The sequence below is a fragment of the Prenolepis imparis genome, unplaced genomic scaffold (genome assembly GCF_030444845.1).
Source record: "Prenolepis imparis isolate NDT839.2.m4 unplaced genomic scaffold, iyPreImpa1.0 SCAF_18, whole genome shotgun sequence".
NCBI classification, from domain to species: domain Eukaryota; kingdom Metazoa; phylum Arthropoda; class Insecta; order Hymenoptera; family Formicidae; genus Prenolepis; species Prenolepis imparis.
In genome coordinates this window covers 711,467-718,650 of record NW_028141176.1, presented here as the reverse complement: position 1 = coordinate 718,650, position 7,184 = coordinate 711,467, and the positions used below count along the sequence as shown (strand labels likewise).

The 7,184-nt window shown below is 31.8% G+C and overlaps 3 non-coding genes across 3 annotated transcripts; 2 read left to right on the top strand and 1 right to left on the bottom strand.

The window, feature by feature from the left end:
* Positions 1 to 83: 83 nt before the first annotated feature.
* Positions 84 to 159, bottom strand: Trnaa-ggc (transfer RNA alanine (anticodon GGC)). The gene has a single exon. It is a non-coding gene; the product is annotated as a tRNA-Ala (tRNA).
* Positions 160 to 303: 144 nt separating this feature from the next.
* Positions 304 to 379, top strand: Trnaa-ggc (transfer RNA alanine (anticodon GGC)). Its single transcript has one exon. It is a non-coding gene; the product is annotated as a tRNA-Ala (tRNA).
* Positions 380 to 644: 265 nt separating this feature from the next.
* Trnaa-ggc (transfer RNA alanine (anticodon GGC)) lies at positions 645 to 720 on the top strand. The gene has a single exon. It is a non-coding gene; the product is annotated as a tRNA-Ala (tRNA).
* The last annotated feature ends 6,464 nt before the right edge of the window (positions 721 to 7,184 follow it).

Genomic DNA, 7,184 nt, shown 5'->3' with positions numbered 1-7,184 from the left:
AAGCAGTGGTATCAACGCAGAGTACTCCCGACTCCCCTCTAACCCCCCTATAAAATTATAGGCGAGAAAAATATAGATCCGAAAGTCGCTGAATCGGGAATCGAACCCGAGACCTTTCGCTTGCCGGGCGACTGCTCTCACCAACTGAGCTATTCAGACCCTTCGATTCTATACTTTTTTCTGCCTTGATAAACAATTTCAATCAACACCATTATTAGGTCCAGGTGTATTTACACACCTGGACCTAATAATGGTGTTGATTGAAATTGTTTATCAAGGCAGAGAAAAGTATAGAATCGAAGGGTCTGAATAGCTCAGTTGGTGAGAGCAGTCGCCCGGCAAGCGAAAGGTCTCGGGTTCGATTCCCGATTCAGCGACTTTCGGATCTATATTTTTCTCGCCTATAATTTTATAGGGGGGTTAGAGGGGAGTCGGGAAATAAATCTCGAATTGAGATTATTCCCAAATAAAGTCTTATAATATAAGAATTAGTCTTAGTCAGTGTTGGTCAATAAAATCTTAAACCTTGTTTAAAAATTCGACTGGCAAATCACATCTTACATATTGTTATTTACACACCTGGACCTAATAATGGTGTTGATTGAAATTGTTTATCAAGGCAGAGAAAAGTATAGAATCGAAGGGTCTGAATAGCTCAGTTGGTGAGAGCAGTCGCCCGGCAAGCGAAAGGTCTCGGGTTCGATTCCCGATTCAGCGACTTTCGGATCTATATTTTTCTCGCCTATAATTTTATAGGGGGGTTAGAGGGGAGTCGGGAAATAAATCTCGAATTGAGATTATTCCCAAATAAAGTCTTATAATATAAGAATTAGTCTTAGTCAGTGTTGGTCAATAAAATCTTAAAATAATAAAAATTACAATTAGTGCATTTATATGCGATTCACCGGCCAAAGCTTTTATTTTAAATGTTAAATATCATAGTGGTTACAATAGTTGCACTAAATGCATTATTGAAGGCGATTATGTACAAAATCGTATATGTTTTCCTTCATCAACATACGCTTCATTGAGACAAGATAAGTTTAGAAATTTGGAATATGAATATTATCAACATGGAGAAACGATTTTGAAAGAAATACCAAATTTCAACTTAATATCAAACATTGCATTGGATAGTATGTATCTTGTTTATCTTGGTGTAGTAAGAAGACTTATTATACTATGGATGCAAAATGGACCATTTAATGTATGATTATCAGCAACACAAATAAAAAAAATTTCTACTAAACTGGAAGATTTTATGAAAATTTTGCCACACGGATTCGCAAAGAGATCTAGACCCTTAAAATATTGGAAACTGTGGAAAGCTACTGAATATAGACATTTCTTATTGTACTTTGGACCGGTATTTTTGAAAAATATTGTACCATCAAATGTATATAAACATTTTTTAATGCTTCACTCGGCTATCACAATACTAAATAATCCTTCTTTAATATTATCGGAATATAACTTGTCTATGGCGGATAAACTTTTACGTTCATTTATTCAAAAATTTTCCGATATTTATGGATCTCAAAATGTATCATTCAATGTTCATAATCTAATACATTTGACTGATGAAGTAAGATTTTTTTTAAATACTTTAGATTCATTTAGTTTATTTATATTTGAAAGTTATATTTGTACTTTAAAAAGATTGTTACGTAAAGGTGAAACTCCTTTACAACAAATTGCATGTAGACTTAAAGAATTTGACAATCCGGATTTAGATATTGTTTCAATGAAAAGTATTGATTTTATGCGATTAGAAAAATGTTATTACAGAGATAATTTTATAAATCTGCGTAAATATGAAACTCTATATATCATTTTAAGAACACCTAATTATTTAATCAATTGTATGGATGGTAAAAACGACTGCGTAATATTAAAGGATGATTCAGTAATAATTGTACATAGTTTTGCTAAATATAATTCTATATTATATGTTATAGGAAGAAAATTGGAATCTCAAGAGAATCTATATAATAAACCACTTTTGTCAAATTCTTTAGATATTCAAGTTATGAAAGATGTATCTAATCCCTTTAACGAATGGCTTTGTAGTGACATAGTAAAAATGATATTTAAGATACCATTAAAACATTGTATAGTAGTGTTTCCTATTTTGCACACATGAAATTTTAAGCTTTACTAGCTTCCAATTTTCTTTCTTCTTACAATGTAATACATGAGTACAAAAGCAATGTTATTTTTTTTTAGTCATTATCTTTAATACACACTGTCGAATTGTTTTTATTTATCTTTGTTTATAGTTAAAGTTTAGTTTGATATGTTTTTTATTGTGTATGTTTTTGTATGTATATTCATATTATATTTATGACATGTACTATGTATTTTCTGACATGTACTATGTACATATGTATTTTCTGACATGTACTATGCATGTATTTTTTCTAACATATAATATGTATGTATTTTCTTACTTTAGTTATCATATTAATCTATATAATGTTGATGCCACCTGGTCTTATTTACATTATTATGGTAATAATAATAATAATAATAATAATAATAATAATAATGCACACAATAGGAAAAATATTAGGAATAGGAATAAATATTAAGCATTAAGCTTCCTGCACAATACAAAAGTACAAGCAATAAAAACAGAAAATAGAAAATATTCATCAATAGAAGCAAAGAATATCTATTGTTACCCCCTAATATCTGCTTCTGTTGATGCATGGATATTTTTATTCTCTGTTCTTAATTTCTATACTTTTATATTGTACAGTAGGTTTAATGCTTAATATTTATTTCTATTCCTAATGTTTTTTCTATTGTGTGCAGGTCCTAATAATAATATTTCCTTTTTTCGCGATAACCAATTACGGCGCCGTGCCGTCTACTGTCGCCGCGCGAGATTAGCAAGGCCGTACGAGGTATAACAGCACCCCTCGCGATAACGCTAAAAATATTTATTCGCGCGATATTTGCGCATGATTTCGGGGCTCTCGCGACCTCGCGCCGCAGGCCTCCACGCGGTGGCCTTGTGTCCAGTATCCGATGGGGCGGTGACCCATGGGCGGGAATTTATCCTCCCGGTCTCGGGCCCTTCCTGCGCCTATTCCTGCCCTTCGGACGCTTCACTGGATCTCCTGCCGGTAGATCGCCAAGGCCGAATTCCTGTATGACGCGCTATATTTGCTTACTTCTGTGTTGTCAGGAAGGTCAGCTCTGATTGTTTTCGGCTGTTTTTGCGTCCCGCTAATTTCTCGAACGGCGGCTTTCTCTCTTCTGCGACGACAATACTACTCTCTCTCTCTCTCTCTCCGGCGACAATTTCTCTTTCGGTCAGGCTCCCGAAAATATATTTAAAATACACGCGAATTAATAATAATTAATAATGCGGCGCTCAGTCTCTCTGGGATTTCCGGTTTCGCTCTCTCTCTTTCGCTCTCTCGCGATTGGCGTGACCGCTCGGCTTTTTGCCCCGCGGTTAGGTTGGGGTGAACGCGCGTCGTGACGATCACGTCACTACTTATATCTCTGATGTTCTACATTTTCCCGTTTCTTTACTGTCACTTCTTAATTTTTTATCTTACTCACCAAACACAAATATATAATTCATTTAACATGTAATGAACATGTACGTTACAACGTATATGTTTGTGCCAATATTCGCATTCGTAGATGCATTTGTAATATTACAAATGTTGCTTTTATAAATAAGAAATCAGGGAATTTTCTATACATTCTGTATATCTAGTTACGTGCTTACTAAATAGAAGTATTTTTTAGTTTCTTTTGCTGTTTATAGATGCAATATTTTTCTTTGGATATTCTGGATAATTTCAATCCTCATAAAACACTTTTTCTTTATATAATTCGATTTAGGCTATGCATTTGGCTAATCAGTCAGACATTCAATCAATGATTTAATGAGTACTTCACGGGGTTATATAATAATGGATTATGTCGTTTTTCAATTAAGATTGCAATTAATTTTTAATCTAGAATTGTTTTTTAATAAATTTTTTATTTTTAAGGTCTTACTCTATTAATCATTTCTCGAAATTAATTTTACCATACATGTATCTTATAGGGTGCATTCCGAATTAAACATGAAACGCGTAGACTGCAATACTGATGCGCAACGCTTCGAAATCGTTCCGTTTTTTAATGCGCGCATAAAGCGCATGAGCGCTTGAGAATTTTGGAACGATTTCCTGAGCGACCTATGCGCTACGCTACAGTGGGCTTGTCAGCTGAGAAAAATGGACGCCGAACGAAACGACAACAAATGTTTAACAGTATCAAATGTCACTTTAATGATACTTTTAAACAAAAACGACGAAAGTGATAGCTCGATATCGAGCGAGAGTGAAAATGATGATAACGATGATATTTGCGTAAGGGATATGCAAACATTATATTGTATACTAATGGTGAATAAAGTACGAGGGAAAATGATCGCAACAGAAAAAATTACTGATTACGTTGAACGCGTAATTCCCAATTACTCATACAATGCATTTAAAGAGCATTTCAGGTAAGCATTTCAATATAAACGTCATTAAGTTATCAAGTGAAAATATTTTCTATTTGGTTTTGATAAATTTATTTTACTTATATAAACGAAGTGCCTTAATGGTCATAACTAGATCTTAGCTATAAAATCATAGTTAATATTTATTGTGTGATTTTATATACCTTTTGAAGTTCATTTAACTGCACATTTAATAGATTTTTCAGTCATAACATAGTTCCAGGTTGAACAAGAATTAATAATATCACTTTATTAAATTGAAAATCAATTTAATAATAAATGATGCTAACTCGTATCTGAATGTGAGAATCCTTTCCCTCTTAAAAACCGAACCCTGGCTGAGTTGTTATTTTTCGCAACAAATTCTTCATTTTTTTTAGGGGGAAAGGATTCTCACATTCAGATGCGAGTTAGCATCATTTATTATTAAATTGATTTTCAATTTAATAACATAATATTACTAATTCTTGTTCAACTGTTAGAACTGTTTTTTAACCAAAAAATTTATTAGGTGTGCAGTTTAATGAACTTGAAAAGGTATATAAAATTACACAATAAATATCAGTACTAAGATCTAGCTATGACCGTTAAGGCACTTCGTTTATATTGTGTTTTTATATTATCAAAATCATATTATGTTGTCATATTATGTCGAATAAGTTCTCTATTTCATTTTACTTATATCATAACCTAATGTAAACGTTCTTGAGTGTTTCCGGCAACATTTGAAATAATTTTAACACTGATCGGACCAGCGCTAAACGCGACAGGTACCGCAATTGGCAGAAAACTTATATCAGCGGAAAAACAACTGCTTATTGCTTTGTGGTTTATGGCTACTCCTGATTCGTATAGGTACGTAAAAATCTCATGCTTTCATGCTTTGAATTTATATATACTGTTTTTGTTTTCTACATACGTAATCATTATCATTACTGTTATATCGTTTGTTACAATTTTTTCATTTTTTATTTTGTGATTTATTGTGGATCCATTTGCGTCAAATTTGGAGTGGGCAATGCAAAGGCATTTAGAAGCGTAAGACGCGTTACTTATGCATTGCATTGCATCGCGCCCCGATTCATCCAGTAGCCTGCCGAAGTTGCCGATAATGTAATTGATCAATTTGCAAGAGTTTGTGGCTTCCCTGGTGTAATCGGCGCCATAGATGGGACACATATCAAGATTCGAGCTCCACCAACAGATTCAGCTTCATACATAAACCGAAAAGGTTTCCCGTCTATCAATCTTCAGGTCGTTTGTGATTCGCGTGGACTCTTTACGCACTGCTATGCAGGTGAAGTGGGATCAGTACATGACGCTCGGGTTTTTAGAAACTCCCCAGTGATAGATTTTCTTGAGAGACCTGAAGTGTACTTCCCGAACAATTCCCACATTATTGGAGATGCTGCATATGCAATTCACCCGCGTGTAATGGTACCGTTTCGAGACAATGGACATTTGACAAATCGTCAAAAAAATTTTAATTATTGTCTATCTTCAACAAGAATGACAGTTGAACGAGCGATTGGTCAATTACAGACAGGGTTGTTATGTTTTAAACATTTATGTTTAAAAAAAATATTTAAAACATGTTTTAAACATCACACCAAATTAAACATGCTTTTGTTTTAAACGTATTTAAAACAAATGTTTAAAACATGATTTATAAAAAAATGTTTTTTAAGATATATTTATATATTTTTGGAGTATTTGATTAAACTATTAATAATTTTAATATTTGCGTATATAATATAATAAAATTTATTTTATATATATATCATATAAACTAAATAAAGTTAATATAATTAATAATAGTTAATATAAACTATATAATCTAATATAAACAATAGAAACTAAAATAAACTTTAAAATATACCCAATTCGCATCGGAATATGCCAGATATATTCGTGCAATATTCCAAATGAAATGCTTAGATGTTCCATGAATGTTCCAACAAATATTCTTGAAATCTCTAATTGGCACAACGTAAAACATTCCTGGAATATTTTTATGGAATGTGTTGGGAATATTTATATGGAATGTGTTGGGAATATTTATTGTATCGTTCTAGGGATAAAAATGATTTCATAAAAATATTATTTTTAGAAATTGTTAATTTTATTCTGTTGTATTTCAACAAGTAAAAATATGAAATATTTATATCTAAAGTAAACATAAAATATGAACGTTTTGTCTTAATATATTATAGTAACATATATATGTATATAAATTATAATAAACAAACTGAAATATTTAATAAACTTAAATAAACTTAAAATAGTGAAAAAATTAAAATGTGAAATATTTAATAAACTTAGATAAACTTAAATAAACTTGAAAATTTTTTACTGAAATTAAGATAAAATTATTTGTTTCCTTTTTCTTGTGCTCGTTGTCTTCTTGTTTCAGCCTTAATTAACCAATAGCCAAATTTAATTTCAATATCTTTTTCTGTTGAATTCCATTCATCAGCACTAGTTGCTGCGTCTAGAATAGAATTAATATATTTATCATTGTAACGAAAATAATTAGTAGATTAATAATTTTGATTCAATCTTATTTACCAAGGAGTGCTCGATAAATATTAGTAAGAGTCTTCTTAAATGATTTTTTGGAATTTGGCTTCGTATTTTCCAATCTTCCAACCCACACCAACTGTGTTGC